Below are 23,050 nucleotides of genomic sequence, written 5' to 3'. Positions count from 1 at the left end.
GACTCACCTGCAATAGCCTAGCCTGACTGGGTTGTATCAGAATCAGTAGGAGTAGCTGGGGACTAGTGATTGGAGTCTATCTAACTGGAAGGGTAGAGACATGCTTCAGTCCTTTGCCCCTTTAAAAACCCTACTGTGACTTTTTCTACATTTCTTCTGCACAGCCAGATATTGAAAACGGCATGAAAGCCCTGAGGTCTTCACTGTGATTGGATAGTCTGGTTTTATATGTGACAGGTATCCAAGGTCCTGGTCTCCTCTCAGCAGAGGAGGGAGGTCACACAGTGGACTGTGGTCACAGGGCTGAAAGAATAGGTTTAGTGTAGACCTTTCTCTTTCTATGCAGAGGAACCAACACATAATGTAATCAGACAATGACATCCCATCACCGTAATCAATTCTGTTGGTTAGAATAAAGTCACAGATACTGCCGATACACAGAGGGAGTGGACTATAGAAGTGTGTGAACACCAAGAAACAGATCATGGAGCTGGTCTGCCAGCCACACTCTCCATGCCCTAACTTTACAGACACATACACAGGGATTGTTTGCATAAAGCCTGGGCGAGTTTTGCACTCTCTGTGACTCACTGAGTCAGAGAGACCCCTTGACATGGTATTGTTGCCCTCTAAGAGGACTATGGAAGTCAAAATCCATTGGTGGGAAGGAAATCCTCTAGCCTAGTTCTTTGTAGAATGAATGACAAATCTACATCAACTGGTACGAGTGATGAGGGAAATGGGAAGGTCTCTGGGGATTTTCTCTAGTTCATCATGCTAACCTTAGAAGGGAATCAGCAAGGAAGGAAAAGGGAGCTTGGCTGTAAAGGCAGGAGAAAGCAGGTTTGGGGCAGGACAGGAACTCACTGCTCTAGATGAAGGTCTGGTCCTGCTGTTTCTGGTGGGTCATCCTCCTTCCATGGGATGTGCTAGTCAGCAAGCAACTTGGAATAGGTGATCTCTCAGTCTCTAGAATGGTAGTCTCTCTGTGTGTGTATGTGTGTGTGTGAGAGAGAGGGAGACAGACAGACAGAGACAGGCAGACACAGAGACAGAGAGAGAGACAGAGAGACAGATGGGATGGAGGGACAGACAGGGCCAAATCTTAAGTTTTATTTAGCTAGATGGTGATGAAGGAAAATCTAAGACATAAAGGCTACAAATCCAAGATTATGGCCTTTGGTGTTAATTTATCATCCTGTAAGAAAGAGAAGACTTAGCAGAAAATTGATTTGCCCAAGGTGTTGCATTAGTTAGTTTACCAGCAACACGGGGCCCAGGGTTGACGTCTGATTTCCAGTTTGTACTTTATTGCTTCCCTGTGAATCACTAGGTGAAGGAGGTATGTTCCAGGTTTTTTTCGGGAGGATAAAAACAAAGGGAAAGAGATCACAGGAGAGTGACAGGACCCCTGATTACAGCTAGGCAAGTTTCAAACTTCTACTTCAGTGGAGTATGATAGAAGTTTACTGCTTTGAACAGAAAATTTCTATTTTTTGAAATATCTCTCTTGTATAGACATTCTTAGTCTCCCTGGCTGCTCTTCACTCTACCCTTGCACAGAGGATGCATGGAGTTTTTTGCTTCGTATTCTTATGCAACCCTGAAAAGCTTGCTAGGCACGGTCTACTGTGCAGGCCTTTTGGGGCTGATGATCTTACTCTGGCACATTTTTGAACCTTGTGAGTGGTAGTGTGCAACCTGACGATAACACAGGTCCCTGCCAAGACAGGGCTGCTGACAGTGCTGTCACCTTTTTGTAGCCAAGGCCAGTTCCCCAGTGTGTTACAAAAGAGTTTCACTAAGCCTTCCTTGCTCATAATCTTGGGGATGCAAGTGAAAACAACAATTAGTAGCAATTTTCACCCATCAGATTAGCAAAAATGAAAAAGATTGAATAGCCAGTAGGATATCAGTGATATCATCACTTTGGAGAACAATTTGGCAGTTTCCAAAAAAACTAAAAGTGCATATTCATTTCATTTCCAAATCTATATCCTAAAGAGGAAGCTCATCTAACTGCATAAGCAGACCTGCATAAAGCTGCTCCTCTTTCAGCATTGTAAAATATTTGAAACAACCTAAGTGAAAAAAATATAAAGAAATATCCTAACAGAATAAATATAATGGGGTTTGTTCATACAATGGAACATAATCCAGAGGTAAAAAAATAAATGAATACAATCTCTCTACGGGAACATGGATAGATCTCACAAATGTAATATTAAATGGAAATACTGCAGAACAATATCATTTTATGATGCAGATTATTTAAATGTGGAAAGCAACACACACACAAAAATATGCATTATCTATGGATACATAAATATATGCCCAATATCACAAGTACATAAGTAATGTATTGAATATATAAAAAATAAATGCATCATATATAAAATATATTATATATTTATATAAAAATAATATATTATATATAATAATGTTAATAATAATAATAATAAATATATATATAGGAGTTGCTTCTGAGAAGGAGGGAGGAAATTGAGTTGGAGGGTAAGAGGAGACAAAGAGCACTTTCATTTGATTTGTAACCTATTATTTCCTTAAAAATTTAAAAAATGTCAATATATGATCATGCATGCATGTATGCAAGATGCAGGAATTTTTTTGGGGGGGGAACAGGTTTTTAATTTTATCTTTTGAGGTTCATAAAAAGTTCTCAAAAATAATATTAATGAAAAAGATTACCATTTCTCACCAAGGGGAGGAATGTGCAACTTTGCAAATATACTCCTTTTAATTAGAGTGAGAAGGCTACTCTGAGTTGAAAAGAGTTTCAGTGGGTTAGCTGCAGCAGAATTTAGGAGAATGGCACGCACAACAAATGGGTAACTACGTCCAGATATGACCCCTCGGCAGACACATTCAAGTATATTTGGAACCACAGAACTCTTAAAAAACGATGTGCTCAAAGAAGGCTTTAAGGAAACATTGCATTGGATATGCATGGTGATCGCGGCTAATTGTATTTTTAATAGAATTATTCTTTGGTGTCTAGGAAAAGGACATTGAAAAGCAGAAAATAAATTATTTTTTACATTAAGTCTAAATTTCAGACTAGTTCTGATTGTGACAGAAATTGCTTTGTTGAAGGTTTTTCTGCTGTTCAGATGGGTGGCCATGGAGCAAAAGCACTTAAGGAATTAGAGGAGAACCAATACACTTAAAGTTTTGAAGGCAAAGGCAGAGATTTGCAGAAGTAAACATTTCCACTCAATAATGTTCAGGAAACCAGACCCCTTGCTGATTTGATTGCTAGAGTAAAAAAAATCCAAAGACACTGCTGGAAATACTCTGATTTTTTTTCAACTCAAATGATTGAGATAGTTTAATGGTGATGCAACCACAGATTTCTGTATCTCAGAAACCTATTTTTGCTTCATATCATTAGAACTCTGTTTCAGTAGTAAATTATTCCAAGGATTATTGGTAGTGATTTTGTGTGTGATTCGCTATGTAGGGTACACAACTGGTGTAGAATCAACACTTGCTGTTCAGTGAGGAGGTGTTAAACAAACAGGAGACCGGATTTGTTTCTTTTTTTGCTACTACTTTCTCCCCAGCTCATCCCTCATTTTGGTTCCAGATCAAACCTCTCAAGGAATCTCTGATGCTATCATTCCCTTTTTTGGAAATGTTCAAGGATATCTCACTTTCCACTCAATTTAGAACAAACTTATGAGCCTATGCTAATGCTCTTCCCCAGTGTCCTTCCCCACTGTTCTACGGCATGCCAGGCCAAGTGGCTTATTTTTTTCCACTTTTACTGAAGCAGCCTAAGTGGGTTAGCTTTGGGATCTTTTCTGAGTATTTCTCACTTTGTGCTCATTTTTCCCCTTACCTGTCATACTTCTCTTGTCCATTTTACCTGCTCTAGACATTACAAGAATTACCTTAAAACTTATAACCTCCATGAAATCTTTCTTAATTCCACCCCATGAAACACTATACTTCCTGCACAGCATTTGAAGTGGGTTGTCTGTGTATTTATGGGTTTTTGAGTATTAATTCAGCCTTTCTCACTCCACTGCCAGCTTCTCCAGCACTGGACTTATGACTTATTTATATTTATGTCCCTCACAGCAGCTAGCACTGTGTCCTACAAATAGTAAGTGCTTAGTTAATGTTTAATTAATGATTACCTGATTGAGAATGCAGTTGTATGGAAATGTTGGCCTAGTCAGCTATTAACTGACCTGACTTCAAATGTCAACCTTCCAATTGTCTTAACAAACCGAGACGAACCTTTGTTTTATGTGGCAAATTTTCCTAGAACAGGCCAGGCTCCACAGTGTACTTGTTTTCTTACTGCCATATGTGGAGATTTCTTTGGTGACACGGTGAAGCCAGAGTTCAAGGACCTCCAGAAGTTCTCATCCTGTGGGACTGCCAATTTTCTTAGGAGGCTAAAGATTTTCTTTCAGGTCAATGTTTCCAGCTCTGTGGCATCAGGGATAGTTTTCAGAGTTTTTATGCTGATTTGCTGTGGGTTGAGAAGACTCCATGGCACCAGCACCATCATATCTGGATAGGCAGGTATGTGTAGAGTGAAATGACCTTAGGACTCAGGTCCTTGGAATATTTCAGGGAATATTTGCCCAATCTTTGCCTGAATTATATATAATGTGGATCCTTATTTTATTCATTAGTTTAATTTACTTATCTATTCTTTGTCTTCTTCTGTAACAGGTTTTAAGTTGTTTATGGCCAACACATATATCAACACAGTGAAATATAAATAGGAGAGAAAAATGTTAAGGCTAGGGCAAATGTAAGTTTGAGTCAGAGAAAAAATAAGATGGGCAGGAAGATGAAAGGAAAAAGAAGAAATCTCAGTGTTCATACTATGCGGGTCTTCAGATTTGTGAGAGGTGAACAAGAAATTGGGCTCATGTTGGCAACCGAGATGAAAACAAAAGTTGGCTTGGGATATAGTTTTAATATCTAAAAGAATAATATCAACGTTGGTGAGAAAAAATACTTCCCTGGATTAAAATCTAAACTAAATTGATCATGGAACTTCTCCTAAGGACGGTGGATCATATTCTCAACAGCAAGGCACAAAGCTGTGTGACATTAGTATCATTTCTTGGTAAACTACAAAGAGACAATTCTATATGAGATCCATTTTCAAGGGCCACTATGTCTCAGGACAAGTGTGCTCCTTCCCTGGGATTAACTTGATTTGAGGGCAAAACCTGAGATGCTAGGAAGAATGGAAAGACTATCAGAAAGTCCTTCATAAATATCTCCTTCTTCAAGCAGGCTTTGGATGTGAGGTGAAAGGCATAGAGTTCATGATTGCATTTTTTATGAGCTCATGAAGGATTCTTCATTATTAATTGAGGGTGCATTATTAATTATTAATTGGCCCTTAGTCACATTGTATGCTGAATTATCCTCATTACCACCACCTCTACCAACCTCACCCTCAACCTCAAAAAAGTATCTATTTAGCTGCCATAGTGATATGCACATAGTTGATGATTAATGAATATGAGTTGAATTAACCATGCTAGGAGCCAGTTGAAAGTAAACCCCAAATTTATTTCTCTTTAGAAATTGACCATTAAGTAAGCACTATCAGGGCTAAACAAAATTTTCCGTAATCAAATGCATTTGCATGAAACACTCAGTTTGCAAGTTAAGGGGAAAATGGTCCTAAGAATTATATCCATGAAGTGGGACTTCAGAATGTTTTTTTTTTTTTCTCAGAATGTTTTAAAATGATAATGAAGGGATGGTCAGAAAATGTATTCTAGACAAAGATCAGTGTTTGAGAAAAAAGTCAGTAGGGAGAGCACTTCTAATCTTATTTCAAGGAGTCTAAACCCATAAAAACTATGAAAATGGACATTTCTGCAAAGATTATTTCATTTTACCCTAAAGCTGTCCCACCTACTAGAGATTGGTATCTAGTCAACTATTGAAACAGACCCAGTGAGACTGCAGAAAGACCTCTAGGTCACAGCACCAGAACTAAGAATGTTTTCTGATTTCAAATCCAAAGCTTTAAACCTTAGTCTTCCACCTCTCCAGTAGCTAAAGATGCATTTAATAAATATTCTACAGGGAAGAGGAGACATTCCATTTGCTGACTCTCTTCCTCCTTACCATCTTATCCAACTACACCCCTTGTATTTTGCAGTTCCTTCTCATCTTGGTTCCTCTTAGTGCCAATCCATAAAGGCAGAGCACAGCATCATTGCGTGGATGTTGGTACTTATGGATTCTTCAATTTGGAGAATGAGGTGAAAAAAAAACCCAACAAATAAAACCTGTTCTCTGAAGAATGTTACAACAGTTCCTGACAAAGCAGGAGCAACATAACATACACTTAACATATAAGTTATGGCTTGAGTTCAACTGTAAGTATCAAATACCAAAAATAATTGTAGCTTAATCAAGACAGAAGATGTGCAAGGGGCATCTAGGGGTGGTCATCCAAGGCTGGGAGAGCAGACCCGTGGTGGCTTCATGTCCTAAGATCTCTCCTGCTTTGCCAGTCTTAGCATTGGCTGCTAGTTACTGTGTCAATCCATGACCTAAGTTGCTTCATGGAGCTCTAGGCATTATATACACTGAAGAGTGGCTGCAGAGGGAACTGGAGGAAGATGAAATGGTTCATCTCCTTTTTAAAAGATAAAAGAGAAGTCTTACCCTTAAATACGGAGAACAAACTGGTGACCACCAGAGTGGAAGGAGGTGGGGGAATGAGCAAATTGGGTGATGCGGAGTAGGAGATACAGGCTTCTATTTATGGAGTGAGTAAGTCATTGGATGAGGAAGGGGGAATAGAGTCAGTGGTACTTTAACAGTGTTGTATGGTAACTAAACTTTTGATGAGCGCATCATAAGGTACAGACTTGTCAAATACTATGTTGTACACCTGAAACTAATGTAACATTGTGCACCAACTATATGTCAATAAAAACAAACAAACAAACAAACAAACAAATAAATAAAAAAAGTGGACTTAAAGAGGTCCAGTTGGGTCATATAAGACTTTGATTTATATCTCATTGCTCAGTGTTTGGCCACAGGCCACAGAAGAGCTGGAAAATGAAAACTGGTCTTGGAGGTAATGTGTCCCACTAAAAATGGGGACTCCACTACTGAGGAAGGGAGGAAGCCATAGATGATTTAGACTCAATTATTGTAGTTAGGATTTCTAGTTTCTGATGATTACAGATCTCAGACATTTTTTTTTTTACAACTTAATCAGGTTTCTCATTTAGGTTACTCTCTGAGTTGCATTAACTCTTGATTTCATTTAGACATAAATAAGTCTTATTTCCTATGTTCTCACAAAAAAAAAAAGAAAATGAATGGATTGATATCTCATTTTTCTGTTTGCTCTAACTATAGTTGATTAAAAACTCAAAATGTTTGTGATAAATTTTACTTTTAAATATCTGATATTTACTTCTTTCCTAATATTGCTCCCATTTTTTACATTCACTATTTACTTGTATTTTTAAAACTGAGGACTCTTTCTGATCCCACGTGAAGTTTATATCACTTTTTTCTTGTTTTGGGCAAGAATTTTTGTGAGATTAAAACTACCTACCTACAAATCCTTCATGCCAAATTTAATTATGTCTGAATTCAGAACCACTCTTAATAAAAGATGATAAGAAAGATAGGTGCTGTCATCTTTAATTTCTAAATTTTACTCCATGGCGTAGGATTCCTGATCCTCCTTAAGTTAGACATAAAAGAAACTGCATCCTACAAATCACAAGGTAGATTAGAAAACATTTGAAACCCCTTTCCTCTTCATGCTTTCTTGCTAAAAATAGGCTCCTGCCTTTAGAATTCCTTCCATACTTTGCTTAAAAGATGGTTTATTCATTGCCTATGAAAAGTCCTTATGAATCCATATGAATGCTTCTAGAATTTTCCATCACCCATTGGACTCACTTAACTCCATTCATGTATCATTCTTTTAAAGTTGTTACAGAAAAAAGTTTATTTTTGGACATAGGTAAAACGAAACACCTAAAGCGTCTCAACACCATGGCTCCATATTTGCCCTATTTCCTAATAGTACTTAGTTTCACTTAATTTAAATATTTCACTTAATTTAAAATGTATTATTATCCTATGTACCTCTAAGAAAGAAGTGCTCCCAATTAAATATAAGACAATATTGATTGTTAAGATGCATCCTGATTTCACACTGTTGACATGCTAATAATACACCTTTTAGAATTGAGAAAATTCAGTATTTGTCTAAATAAATACACATTTTTACAGTTACAATCATAGAATACAAGCTTCTTTTTATGTTTTCCCTCCCACTAAACTATAAAATAAAAGCATTTTCTATATTTCTACATTTACTTTGCAATTACAATTTTAATAACAACATAATTTATCAAGTTGATGTACTATAATTTACTAAACCATTATGCTGTTGTGCATTTAGGGTATTTCTAGGTTTTTGATGATAAATATACTGTGCATGTAAATATTTTTATACTGTTGAATAATTTACTTATTTCACTTTCTGGATTGTCTGGATCAAAGATACATGAAAATGTGTATAGTTCTTGCTATTTTTCCGTTGCTTTCCAAAAATGTACCAGTTTCCATTTGCCACCAGGAGTAAATGAGTATCCCAGTTCCACAGGAACCTCTCCAAATGTGAAGAGCTATTTAAAAATCCCAGCTTTTTTTTTTTTAGTCTAAATGTTTCACAAATGTTGCTTTAATTTATATTTATTTGAAATAGCAAGGGTAAACATTTTTCCTCATGCTTATTTATTTAATTTTTTCTTATTGAATTTTGTTTACTAACCATGTATAGTTTTGGTTTCTATTCCTTACTTCCATTTGGCACTGGAACAATTTTAAAAATAATTGTGCTATTGGTGTGATAGAAAAAAAATATAGTCTTTGTTTTAAATATAATAAAAATTGTGGTGGTGGCAGAGTACGGTGACATGGAAAAAGAGATATGGTGACCTTGGTTTAGCAGAAAGACTGGGGAGTCTCCTGAACCTGCATTTCCAACATGTATAGGAACTCAGCGTTCTTACCTTTTTTTTTTTTTTTGGCTTTGAAAGACATAGGGTGATGCCTGTAGAATGAAGACTCTGGTATTAGGCTTACTGACTTTTAATTCTAATTTTGACCCTTAGTAGCTATATGACATTGGGAAAATTACTTAGTCTTACTTAGATGCTAATTTTTTAAAAAAAATATTTATTTATTCCAGAGAGAGGGAGCACAAGTGGGGGCCCAGAAGCACAGAAAGACAAGCCTACTCCCTTCTCAGCAGGGAGCCCAATGGCAGACTTGATCCCCGGACCCTGAGATCATGATTCCAGCCCAAAGCAGGCTTAACCAACTCAGCCATCCAGGTACCCCAAGTTTCATCTAAATTCAGCGGGGTATTAATCCTCACCTAGCAGAGTATGAGGAACATTAAATAATTTAATGTATGTGTGAAAAGCGCCTAATGTGGGGCCTGTCTTGCAACAGTGCACTTAACTCTCCTTTGGCTACTATGGATGCTAGGGCAGGTCATCTACAGCATGAGGGCACGATATTTAGGGAGATATCATTTATATAATAGTCATTGTAGATTTATATATATTTATTATAATATAACAGACGTTGTGTTTTTAATATACTACTGTCCTGTTCTAACCAAACCAATATATTATGACAATATTTCATCAGATACAAATAAATTTCCTTGAAAAAAAGGTACTTTTTCTAATTTGCAGAGCAAAACAATGTTACTGGTTAGATGAAAGTTTTGTGAATGACTAGTTTATGATTACCTATCTGTTTTTCTTATTACAAAATAATTCACATTTGTAATAGGCAGAATAATGCTTCCTCAACCCCTCAAAGACGTCCATGTACCCAGAAGTTGGGAACATATTACTTTACATGGTGAAAAAGAATTAAAGTTGCTAATTAACTGGCCTTGAAATAGGGAGATTATTTTGGATTAGCTCACTGGGCCCAATGCAATCACAAGTGTCTTTAAAAGTAGGGTAGGGAAGCAGAGCAAAAGATCAGATGATGCTGTCTGAGAAGAACCTGACCCTTTGTTATTGGCTTTGAGGATAGAAGAAGCTGATAGAAGCTAAGAAATATGGGCATTTATAGAAGCTGTACGAGGCAAGAAAGTGGATTCTTTCTCTGCCCCAGAGTCTCCAGAAAGGAACACAACCCTATTGATCCCCTTGATTTTGGCTAGTAAGTCCCATATTGTACCTATAAACTATAGAACTGTAAGATAATAAATTTGTGTTGCTTTAAAGCACTCATTTGTGGTATTTTGCTACAGCAGCAATAGAAAATGAATACAACATTATTAGCAGGAAATTTAGAAACTATAGACAAGAAAAAAAAGAAGAAAATAGAAGTCACTCATACTATTTCCTAGCTCTGTCTTCTGATAGGATCTAGAAACATGGCACCCCTGTCTCCAGATTTTGCTATGGAAAGGAAACAATAGTAGCTTAGCAGTGGAGATAACCTGGTGGACCCCACTTTAGCCAAGTAGTTAAGATCACTAGGGTAAGTCATTTTGTTGTCACATACCCCTGATTTGATGTAATGAGGAAGCCACTTCATCTTTGTGGTATTTTTCTGAAAACCCTATATCCTCAGTCTAAACATGAGAACAAAACAGGAAAACCCCAGATTGATGCACAGTTTACAAAACACCTGGCCAGTATTCCTCAAAACTGCCAAGGTTATGATAAACAAAGAAATTCTAAGATTGTCATAGACCACTGAGACTAAGGAGACATGATAGTTAAAGGTAAAGCAAAATGCTGGAACAGAAAAAGAGCATCAGTGGAAAAACTGGTGAAATCTAAATATGGCCTGGAATTTAATTAGTAGTAAGGTGGATATCAATATACCAGTTTTAACGAATGTACCATAGTTATAGAAGACATTTCCATGGGGAGGAAATGGGAGCTCTCTCTACTGTCTTTCCAACTTCTCTGTAAATCTAAAATTATCCACAAGTAAGAAAAATACCTTTCACATAGTCTCAACACTCAAAAACTGCTCTTAATATTTTACAAAATTAAGGTTAAACTCTAATTTTACTACTTTCAATCCCCTATGTGTTTTAAGTACATCATTTAATCCTCAAAGCAATACTCTGAGGTAGGAAATATTCTCAACCCCATTTCATACACTTATAGAGAGAGGTTAAGTAACTTGCCCAAGGACACACTGTTGAGTGGCAGAGCTAAGTTTCAACCCAGGCAGCCTGGTTCTAATCAAAATGTTATCATCGTACTATGAGTCGTCTTCTCAAGGAACAGTTACCTAAATTGGAAGATAGCAGAGAAATCACAGAGCTTATTCTGTAGAGATTACTGTAGATCAAAAACAAGACCAGCAACAGCAACAGCAACAGCAACAGCAAAACCCTTACAATTGTCTTGTATTATTAAGTCATTCTGCTTGGAAGATACAACCTCAGAACAACCAGCAGGGAAATTTGAGAAAGAGTAATCTAGAGAATTCTCTGCCATTCCTATTCTAGTTAATACTAAACCTCTGTTTAGTATAGGATTGACATTATTTTCAATATCTGCTGTAAATATTTTTCTGCAACATGATTCTTGATGACATCACAACGCATCACATCAGTGTAATGGACCTAAAACTTGCAAGTTCAGCAAAGGGGGTGTGGCAACATCTTTGAAAAGCTTTATAAACTGTAAAATGCTTTATGACTCTTAAGCATCCTATTACAACGTATTTTAAAAATTAGAATTCTTTTCCTACAAAGATCCATAGGTTTTCATCTAGTTAGCTAATGCTAAAATAAAACAAAACTTAGATGTAATTTTCTCTTATCTGTGTTTCTGTCTAGCACATTTCTTTGTGAGTAGAATTAAATTACAACCAAAAATAGAAATGCATTTGTTAGCACCTGGTACCATTGTTCTAAAAGAAAGATATTTTCTCCATGATGGCAAACCTTCCTCACACTGAGTAATATACAATTGAATTTGCATGTTAAAAAATGTGTGCCCTGCTTTTTTATAATTAAAGATAAGATTAACCTGTGTATTCAGTTTTCCTCCAACAACAACTTGAAAGATTTTCATGTTAATTTCACTGAAAACAGGATGAAAATAATGGGTAATTATTTTATGCTGACATTCTCTTCCATTAGATTGAATGTGCATTTTGGAACTGAGCTGTCAGTTTTGATTTCAGCTTAGTTTTCATGTAGAGTTGGTGCATTGAGATTATTTTCCCATTATTATTTAATATGTACCTTTTTATGGAAGTGGAAGTAATTTTGGGCCATCCTGTCAATCATCTCCTCATAGTTTGGACACACATATGTGAAATATAGGAGAAAAGTCTTGAGCCATCTCTTTCAGACAGTCTAACTTATTTACAAATATGAAAATCCTGATTTTGTGCCCTTTGTTAGAACTGACCATGGTTTAAAGTTAAATAATTTAATGAAAATCTATATAGTGCTGATGTCATGGACAAAAGTCATTTTATTTGTTTATACAAATGAATCCATTCATTCATTTTTAATGCCATGCTCCTATGTATATTGCATTGAGGAGATGGTATTTACCTAGGTAGCTCAGAATATAATGTTAGCTGATCTCATCTTTTCTTAGCTTTCTTAAGAATTTGAGGTGTTGGATCCCACCAAGAAGTTCTGATTAATATAGTTATTAATTCATAAAGAGAACTTTATTTTCATTTTATACACTGATGGTTTAATAACAATTTTAAGTGTATTATTCAGTCTTCCAACATTTATTATGTGCCTACTATAGATAACCACCCTGTTAGTGGAAAACAGTGTCCTAAGATGTGTATGACAAAGTCTCTGTGCTCTAAGTACCAACAATTCAATGGCTTATAAAAGAATGTTTGGATTTTATTTGATAAATTTTGGGGAACTAATGAATGTTTTTGATCAAGGGCATCAACATGGTGTGTTAGAGAATTTCAGTGGCCATGGTATATGGCTTATATACTTTAGGAAGTCATAGACTGGGACACTGGTATGAGATTATTAGGGCAGTATGGGGGAGGGGCAGATGAGAGTGGTGGCATTTAGATGGATGGACAGAAAACGAACAAGTGCATAGGAGAAGAGTCTAAGCATTCTCACAGATGACTGGCTAACTGAAGGTTTGCATTTGACCAAATGGATGAATTATTTTAGAAATATAGCCAGGTCTACAGGAGGCTCTGGTCAGAGTGAAGACAGTAGTCTTCATTTGAACAACTAGAATATAGGGTTTGGTCAGATTCTCAGTAGGCAAGTAAGCATACAGGCTGAGATGTGGAGAAAGGATAGGGAGATACAGTTTCTGGATCCATTTCTTATAAAAAGAATTTGGAATTTGGTAGCTGTTAGAGTAGATAGGATTCACGAGGGCAGTTGCTTTCAAACTATTGACTGTGATCTGTAATATACTTTATTTTACACCATGACTCATTACATGTATGTGTATGAATATGAATGTTTATATATGATATATACTCATATAAATTTATATATAATCTTCATATAAACTTATGTCCCCTCCCCTAAATGTTGCCCTCATTACATTAAATGCACTCTGACAATTTTCCATTCTATTTTTAAAATCTTATTTAAAAAAAGTTCTGGTCATGACTCATTTGATAGATTTCAGTCTATGAATCAGTCACAATCTGTGGTTAACAATATTCGTGCTGTGGATCCAGCTCCTGTGTGTTTTTCCTTATCCTCATGCCCCTACACTCTGCAGGGAGGCTCAGCTAAGATTTTGATCAGGCTGGCCCTGCTCCCCTGCCCCTGAATTCCCCACCTGCCTGAAACCTAACTGAGAAGAAGCAACAGCATTCAATTAAAGATAAGTCTTCTGATTCTTAAGGACCCGGGATGTGTAGAGTGTGGTTCTATTTAATACGTGGTAAAAAAGAAAGGTGAGGAGAAAAGAGAAAAGGTACAAGATAAATGGATAAGAAAGAGATGAAGGAAAATTTACTTTGAAGTTAAATCTCCAACTTTCTTCATATATGTATGGGGTCAGGTTATTGGCAATCAAATATTTTCAAGGTCACCAGAGGAGCCAGAGCTCTTAAATATGCTTTTGTTTACTTGTTTAAAGATTTTTACTTATTTATTTGAGAGAGAGCATGAGTAAAGGGGAAGGGGCAGAGGGAGAGGGAGAAGCAGACTCCCCACTGAACAGGAAGCCAGACTCAGATCATAACCTGAGCCCAGGGCAGATGCTTAACTGCCTGAGCCACCTAGGTACCCCTTAAATCTGTTTTTATTCTGAGAGGAGGAAGGTTGGAGGGTAGGGTGTGCATTTGTGGTTGTGTATACATGTTTGTGTGTGCATTTCTATGTTTTTGTGTGTATGCACTTATGTGTTTATGTATATGTATGTGCCTACTCTGTGTCATTTTTATTCCTTTATTTTATTTAATTTCACCACTCTGACCTCAGTATACACAGGCTCTCTGACACATCTGCCTTAGCCTACATCATCTGCCACTATTCCTCCATGTGGAAATCAACTATTCCCCTCCCAGACACTCTCCCTACTTCATTAAAGATAAAAGTACTTGGTGTATTTTCTGTCTTTCTCCCACTAATCCTGTCATCATGTTTGGTAACATCATACAATATTCATGTAGACAATGCATTCCCATAACCTATCCTCTCCCTAAGATCTTCCTTCAAGAATCTTCTCTCCTGGGTGGATCAGTTAATACCGTAGCCATATTTACTCTCTCTTATCAGATCTCCACACTCCTTAACTCATTCTCAGCTTTAGCTTGATCTTAGATCATAGTTCTTAGATCACCTTGCATCTTATTTCAGTTGTAGAAATGGAAGCTAGAGAGAAATAGAAGTAGAGAGCTTCCCTATATTTCCTTACTTCATTTTCCAACCCACTCACATATTTGCTTCTGTGTGCTGTCTTCTTTCTGTCACAGTGGAGGGACTGTTAGTTGCCATGATCACTCCATCTGGTATTTTGGATTCACATTCTCTCATCTACTCAAGAATATTGCTCTGTAGTTATATCTTTCCTCAACATAAAACTTTCCCTCGGCTACCTTTTTTACATTAGCATACAGACATGTTGACGTATCTTCCATCTTTTAGGAAAAGGTCCCCTTCCTTGATAGAGTGCTCAGTACTTGCTGTCTTCACTTCTTAATCTTGTATTCTCTCTTTAATTCGTTTCATCAAGTTTCCTTCCCTACTCTTGCACTGGAACTATTGTTGGAAATACAGTCTACCCTTGAACAACAGGGTTTGAACTGCACAGGGCCACTTATATGCAGATTGTTTTGGATAAATACAGCACTGCAAATGCATTTTCTCCTCCTTATGATTATCTTAATATTTTATTTTCTGTACCTTACTTTATTGTAAGAATATAGTATGTAATACAACATACAAAATATTGGTAATCAACGTTTATATTATTGGTAAGGCTTCCGGTTAAGGGTAGGCTATTAATAGCTAAATTTGGGGAGAGTCAAAAGCTACATGTGGATTTCTGACTGTGGAGTGTTGGTGTGCCTAACCCCCACATTGTTCAAGGGTCAACTGTATGCCAGTGACCTCCATCTAGTAAAGTCCATTGGTCAGTTTCTTTCTGCTTATACCCAGAACATCTCATTACATCTATCTCAATGATAGGGCAGTCTTAGAGCTAAGTCCATGTGTGAGCATTTGGGAAAAATCTTGATTGATTAAAACAAATTTTTTTGGTATTGTGTTCAAATAAAGAAAGATGAATCACAGCAAATAAGTATGGATTCTTCCTTTGTTATTGAGTTCTGCCCCTGAGTAGCCGGAGACTGCGTAAGTTCTGCTGGTAGAAGTAGGAGTAAGAAGACAGGAGTCAAGGAGATGTTGTTTCTAATTGCAGCACTATTAGGAACTGGCAATAGGGTTGTGAGTGGATCACCTAATGTCATAAGCCTTGGTGCTCAATTTTCTTTTCAGAATTGGGGATGGTACCAGAGGCTGGATGGTATCTCTTGCTTCTCTCTGCTCCCATATCACACGTTCTGTCTAAGAAGACCTTTCAAGATGAGCCTTAGTTAGCCATAGTCTTCAGGTTTTCTTTAGCTTTGTCATGTATAATGCAAATAGGGACAAATTTAATCCTTTTGAACCATTTAGCGTCTAAGGGAGAGTGATCTGTGTTATGCTGAGCAATCCCATTGTGCTGGTACCAAGAACTGTTAGATAAATGCAGGGGTGAGTCCCAGCCAGTGCCCGAGGGCCAGTAGTGTGTTTCTCTTTCCAACTAATTGTTCAGTCATGTCATGCTGTTTTGGTAGACTGAAATTGACAAAGGAGGTAGTGTTTACACCAAGGAAATGTGATACATGGGGGCTTTCCTTCCCCAACTTCACTCCTTGCCTAAGAGTCACTTGTTAAATATTTTTCAGCACACCACCAGATAAACATGGATGAGTGTCACCATCATCTGATAAATAAGTCCAAGGATGTCTTTGATTCATAGTGGTACATGGGGTACATGGTACCTCTATGGTACATAGAAAACCCACATGTATAACTACCACCACCATCCTTTTAACAACCTTGGTGGAGAAGTTACTTAATGAGTCACAAAATTAAGAACTTTACATGATTTAATTAATACAACAGCTCAGGGAATGCTTATTATTAGTATTCTTTTTATAGACAAGGAAGCAAAAACGAAGAGAGGATAAATAACCTACCAAAGATCAGACAACAGGTAACTGACAGAACCTGAAGTGGTGCCTATGTTTCTCTGATTCCAACCGTGAGCCTACACTGCCTCTTTGACATATAATAGACACACAGAGACATTCTTCTCCATACATACATTTATGGGTTTAAAAATACTTCTTTTCTCTTCACTGTGGTAATTGTTTATCTCTTCCTTCACAAGTGCAAAAATGTCATGAACACGAATATCACACCAGAGACTTGTTTGTTCTCTGAAACATTTAAAACATTCCCTAGGGACTATTTCAGAAATGAGACTGAGGATCTCAGCTGAGTCAAAATCATCAGAAAGGCACAGTGATATGGAATATGCACACACTTTTGTTCTTAGAAAGCTTTATCTCTTCTTGCTAGCAAAATATCTCTTCTTGCTTAGCCTAAGACAGGGCACTTTGCCCTCAAAATAAATTGCTTCTTAAAAAAGTGGTTGTATAATCTTTGAATTAAAATTCCAAATCCACAGAGAAAAACGTTACCAGCACTGTATTAGCTTTAAAAGAAAGTGTCCATTAGCTCACAGAACAGGCAAAGGAAGCTAATCTCAGGACAGCAAGATGGATGTGGGAGTAAGGGCAATGCCTTTGATCCACTACCCATAGAGCATTCTCAACAGAATTATGTAAATGACCTTTAAAAAGTATTTTGGAGCAAGCAGACCTGGACGCATTTATAGATTTCCAAATCTAGGTATCTAATCAGATGAGAAGGAAAATTAAGCCTTTCTCCATTTATTTCTACTAGAAGCTCCCTTTTCTAATTTTTCCTTGCATACGAATCTTTAAAGATGACAGTTGCAATGCCACTAGAAATGCCTCTAGGAGGTAAAGAAGGGGAACATAGAATGGCTGCCTAGGACTTGTCAGCTTTAGCATATTGATCATCTTTCCCTCCCGGGAGATTTGGTTGAAGTGGGTGGCAAGGGGCTTGGAAATTAGGTCAGGGGTTTCCACCAGCCGGTTGCACTTGAACCAACTATAACATATGTGTCTAAGGGTTTGTAAGAAATTAAATATGCTAATGAATCCAGTTATTGTTCTGTGGGAAATATTCCTCATCTGTCCTGCATCCCTATATACCACGGAAGCATATTTTCAGGATGACCTTGAGTGGTTTACAGACTGCTGCTCCTGGTCCAGGCAGCAAACTTTTGGGAAACACTGGTCCACGGTTTTCAACTCTAGCTTCATTTTAGAATCACTGGGGGTTAAAAAGAAAAGAGTAGCAAAGCCTGGAACCCGCCTCAGACCACAGGCTCTAGGGAGGAGCTGGAACATCAGTGTCTTTGATATGCCTTCCCACATGATTCTTGTACAGGCATAATTGAAAACCATGGATCTAGATTTACCTCTTCATTTTATAGGTGAAGAAATTCAGTGTTAGAGAGGTGAATAGTGCAAGGTCACACTTAATTTAGTTCAATTCAGCAAATGTTTATTCAACGTCAGTTAGACTCAGGCTATGAACTCAGGGGTACAGAGATGAGGGCGTTGCTTTGGAAAGGAGTTGGTCTGTGCTTTCCCAATGTGGCATTTCCTGAATTCCTTGCAGGCATCACAGGACTCTGGGGAATATTTTCATTATTTCAAAATTCCCATGGGAGACTCCATGTTCACTGGTGATTAATCTGTACAGACAAACCACATGACCTAATGTATTTCTATTAGATAGAGTTTTATTAACTAGGTGCATGGTAACTGTGGTGTTCTTGCGCTGACCAGGAGCTCTGACTCTGGGAGCCGGTATCTAGTGGTTATAAACATTGATTTCTAGAATCAGACAGTTGGTCAAGCCCTGGGTCCTCTACTGACTAGTGATTTGACTATGGCCAAATACTTTTATTTCTCTGTGCCTCAGTTTCCTCAAAAGGGTGATGATAACCTCTTAGGCATAGGGTTATTTTGAAATTATCTGTGAAGTGCTTACAATGTCAGGAAAATAACACCCTATGAATGTCTGCTATTGTTACCAATGTGTATTTTTCCTTCATTCTTTCTTCTACGAGCTTTTACTAAGCTCTGGGCTGGCTCTAATGCTAGGGAGTGAACCAGATTACCAATCACTATACATCTCTAACCTTCAACTCTGGTCATTATCAAGGTGAACTAGAAAAATATGAGCCATGACTTGCATTTTTTTCTTTGTTGAAAGCAGTTGATTAACTGGAGCAGCGGGGACTTTGCTATGCCTTGGTGGAACTGTGCAGTGGCCGAGTGGGTGGGGAGGGTGACTGGGAGGGAGAAGCAGTGGCCAAAGATGCAGCAACACTGAAAGTAAATGGCCTTTCCTCACTTCAAGGAAATCCTTGGTAATAGACAATTCTAACAGCATTCAATTAGCATAAATGAAAATTGGTACAATAAATTGTTACTTTTATGGCTTCCTTGCACTACTGGGTGAATTTTTAAAAAACATGTTTTATTATTTAGGTTTTGCAACTAGAAGGGAAACCCGGTAAAAAGGTTAATATGAATTGGGCCATTTGTGACAGAATTTTGTTTGATGAACCTCTTTCAAATTGACATTAAAAACACACAATAAGCAGTATATTCTAATGTCAAATATTCCTCATCAATAGTTAGTGATTAGTCATAATTCATACCTTTAGAATAAGAAAATATAGTTTCTGGTGAGAAAAATCTTTTGTGTGTCCCGTGTGTGTGTGTGCATGTGTGTGTGTATGTGTGTGTGTGTGTGTGTGTGTGAGTTTAGTAGAAACTGAATTCTCTCTCATGGAACCCATGGAGCACTTTTTCACAGTCTTTTCTTTGCCTGGATGTCTTTGGTAATTGTGAAGCTATAGGCTTTATTCTCAGGAAAATGTTCCTAAGTATATATGCACAATTTTGCATGCATTTATATATTTTTTCAGGTTAAACAAAGTCTGAGGTTTTACCTACCAAAGTTTATGGTTCCGAAACTTGGATCTCCAAAAAAAAGGGGAGAGGTAAATATTTACTAGATGGGAACCTACATATATAATATCAGGACTCTCCAGCTTTAGGGATCCCTGGGTGGCTCAGTGGTTTAGTGCCTGCCTTTGGCCCAGGGCATGATCCTGAAGTCCTGGGATCGAGTTCCTCATTGGGCTCCCTGCATGGAGCCTACTTCACCCTCTGCCTGTGTCTCTGCCTCTCTTTCACTGTGTCTCTCATGAATAAATAAATAAAATCTAAAAAAAAAAGCACTCTCCAGCTTTTCTGAAGCTTCGAGGCAGGTGATATGCAGGTACTGCTTCTTTTAGCTACCACAACAGCCAGTAGATGATGGTTTGAAGCCTCCCTCTCCTCCCTCCCACAATAATTTATTGAAATTTTGTTAAATCTGAAGATACAGTCAGAACTTGATCATTTGTAGAAAACTGTGGGGAAGAAGTCCTTAGAAATCTAACTTCTTTTAGTTTTGGGTAAGTTGTGATCTGATTAAAGCTACTGAAGCCAAATTTAGAAATGCCACAGGCAGCACTGGCTACATGATTTGTGGGTACCAGTGTAAAATGAAAATACTGGGCCTCTTGTTCAAAGGTATCAGAATTTCAATATGGTGACAGCAGAGCATTAAATCATGTGGGGACCTTTTTAAGCATGAGGTTTGTGCAACTACACTGGACAGTCACCCATGAAACTGGGCCTGACTGCAAGAGACACAGAGACATTGATGGGCTACAGTAACTAATACAAAACTGAAAGTTGCTTAAAGGGAAAGGGAGGATTGATCTTGTTTTTGGTGGGAGAGTAGAGTTAGGAAACAAAGAAGGATGGATGGGAGAGAACTTTATAATATTGTCTCTTTTCTTTCCCCTACATTTTTCTCTGTGGGCCTGAAAGTAGAAGTTCAAGTGGCAATCACAGCAGTTTTCCAAGGCTTCTTACATGGCCCCGCTGAATAGGAGCTTATCAGATTGGAGAAGCAGTGATTTTCTAGGGAAAAGCCAATGCGATGGGCACAGTGGACAAGCTAGACTCTATATATGCTCTCCATTCCTTCCCTCTCCTCCTGCATGAGGCAGTTATAATGAGGAGTGGTTGCCTCACTGTTGCTGAGAGCAGTGCCCAGGGCAGAGGTTCCGCAAGATCAGGAGCAGGCTGTGAACTTGGGTAAGGGAATGGAATGGGTGAGTCTAGACAGTAGCACTGGCAGTCTTCTGCCCCCAGGTACTCTCCATCATCCCCGCTCCTGTAGAGACCCCCTAGCTAGGGCCAAACCACTGCTCCAAGGAAATAAAACATGTGCTCCCCTCTCTCTAAAAAGATCCACTATTTGAGGAACATAAGCCACAAATAAGAAAGAGTACTGAAATTAAAAGACTTTCTAGAGGAAGCAGAGCTAATGAAATGGAATATGAATTTATAATGGCCTTAGTAAATATCCTCACAGAGAGCTAAGGTAAGCTTTTGAAATTATAGAGTAGGAAAAAGTACTAATTTAAAATTTGGGGTATGAAAACCTAATAATTGTGATTAAGAAAAGAAGAAAAGGAAGTAACTGGAGAATCAGTGGAATCACAGAATGGCTATGATTGAAGTACAAACTAGTAAGCCAAAAGGTTGTGTCACAAAACTTTCCTGGAAGACATCAGGAAGGGAAAAATGTCAGGAAGAGATAGAACCCATGAAAAATGTTGAATCATGAAACAGAGAAATAAAAGTGTCAAAATATATAAAATAGAATTCCCAGACAGTGAGAAAGAATCAAAACAGAGGAGAAAATATGAACAAGAATTTCCCAGGATTAAAGAAAGATATAAAAGCTCAGGATAAAAAGGCTAATGGAGTGCTGAGCAGGACAGATAAGAAAACTACAATCAATATCCAGACAGATTATGGTTAAACTTACGAGCATAAAGACAAAGAGAAAATTTAAAAGCTTGCAGAGAGAAAGAAAAGACCTAAACAAGTGCCAGATTTATGGTGAGCCTCTGAACAGCAACACTGGATTATGTCCTCGAAGTTTAGAAGGAAAAGAACTTTGAATTTAGAATTTTATATCCAGAAAAACTACCATTTTAGTAAAGAAATTCTCAGAATAACAAAGTTTTAAAAAGTTTGCCACTCAAAAATCCTCTTTTGAAGAGCTTCTGTGAGAAGTGCTCTACCAAAATGTATGATCAATATCGAGGGATAAATGAGTATGGAAAATAAAGCATTTAAAGAAGCTGATCAAGTTTATTAATGTCTAAAGAAAAAATGGCTCTATAAAAAGCTTTATAATTTTAACAATGAAGAATGAATACCCTAGTTGATACTGCCAAGGCAAGGGCAAAGAGGATTTAAGGAAAAGTGTGTTCCAGATTTTGCCTTGTTTGGGAGACATGATTATTGATAAATTTAAATATTGAGAGGGAAAACTAAGCATAACAATGGGTTTTAACAAATTAGGATAAAATGCAAGAATAAAAAAGCAAAATGCACAAAGCTCAAATGGCAGAAAAAATTTATCTAAACAAGGATTTGCTCAATGTCATGGAGGTTAAAACACAGACTTATAGATAAAAATCCTATGTTCAAGCACTGATTGTGCCACTCATCATTGTGGGACAACAGGCAAATAACCTCTGTAAATCTTGGTTTTGTGTCTTTAAAACTAGAATAACAATGCCTATCAGAAAAGACTTAAGTGGAGGCTGAAATAAGATACTATCAGTATTGGACTAAGTGCAAAGCCAGAAAATAATAACTGCTTGATAAATGACAGCTAGTCCAACCCACATTCATAGTTTTAGTGCTGACTTAGTCTTTTTCTGTCTTTGGGACCAAGAGTGCTGAGATTATTGCATAGCACACACTAGCATACTAGGATTCTCATCAATTGTCCTTTTGTAAAATACTCTTGTGTATACAGTAGTCCTCCTTACCTGCTGTCTCACTTCTTGAAGTTTCACTTACCTGTGGCCAACCACAGTCTGGAAGCAGATGATCCTCTTGACTTACCTTCAGAAAGTCAAGACTAGTCTAATCCTATGTCACAGTGACTATGCCATTGACTTCAATCTCACCACATAGGCATTTTATCATTTCACATTATCACAAGATTAAGGATGAGTATAGTAAATTAAGATTTTTGGAGAGAGAAAGAGATCACATCCACATAATTTTTACTACAGAGCATTGTAATAATTATTCTATTTTAGGATTAGTTATTGTTATTAATCTCTTATTGTGCCTGATTTAGAAGTTAAACTTTACCATAGGTAAATATGTTTGTAGAAGAAAAAAACGAGTATATACAGGGTTTGGTACTATCCGTGGTTTTAGGCATCCACTG

General features: G+C 37.4%; 1 long non-coding RNA gene across 1 annotated transcript in view; it reads left to right on the top strand.

Moving 5' to 3' along the window:
• LOC112665084 (uncharacterized) overlaps positions 1 to 23,050 on the top strand; it is a 42,905-nt gene that overhangs the window by 3,707 nt on the left and 16,148 nt on the right. Inside the window, exons 2-3 of the long non-coding RNA XR_003140201.3 lie at positions 6,170 to 6,389; positions 9,245 to 9,389. This is a non-coding gene — a long non-coding RNA (uncharacterized LOC112665084). The remainder of the gene's footprint in view (positions 1 to 6,169; positions 6,390 to 9,244; positions 9,390 to 23,050) is intronic.

The sequence above is a fragment of the Canis lupus genome, chromosome 17 (assembly GCF_003254725.2).
Source record: "Canis lupus dingo isolate Sandy chromosome 17, ASM325472v2, whole genome shotgun sequence".
In the NCBI taxonomy this organism is placed as follows: Eukaryota; Metazoa; Chordata; class Mammalia; order Carnivora; family Canidae; genus Canis; species Canis lupus.
Note: the sequence above shows the minus strand (reverse complement) of the source record. Positions and strands in the feature narration are given on the sequence as shown.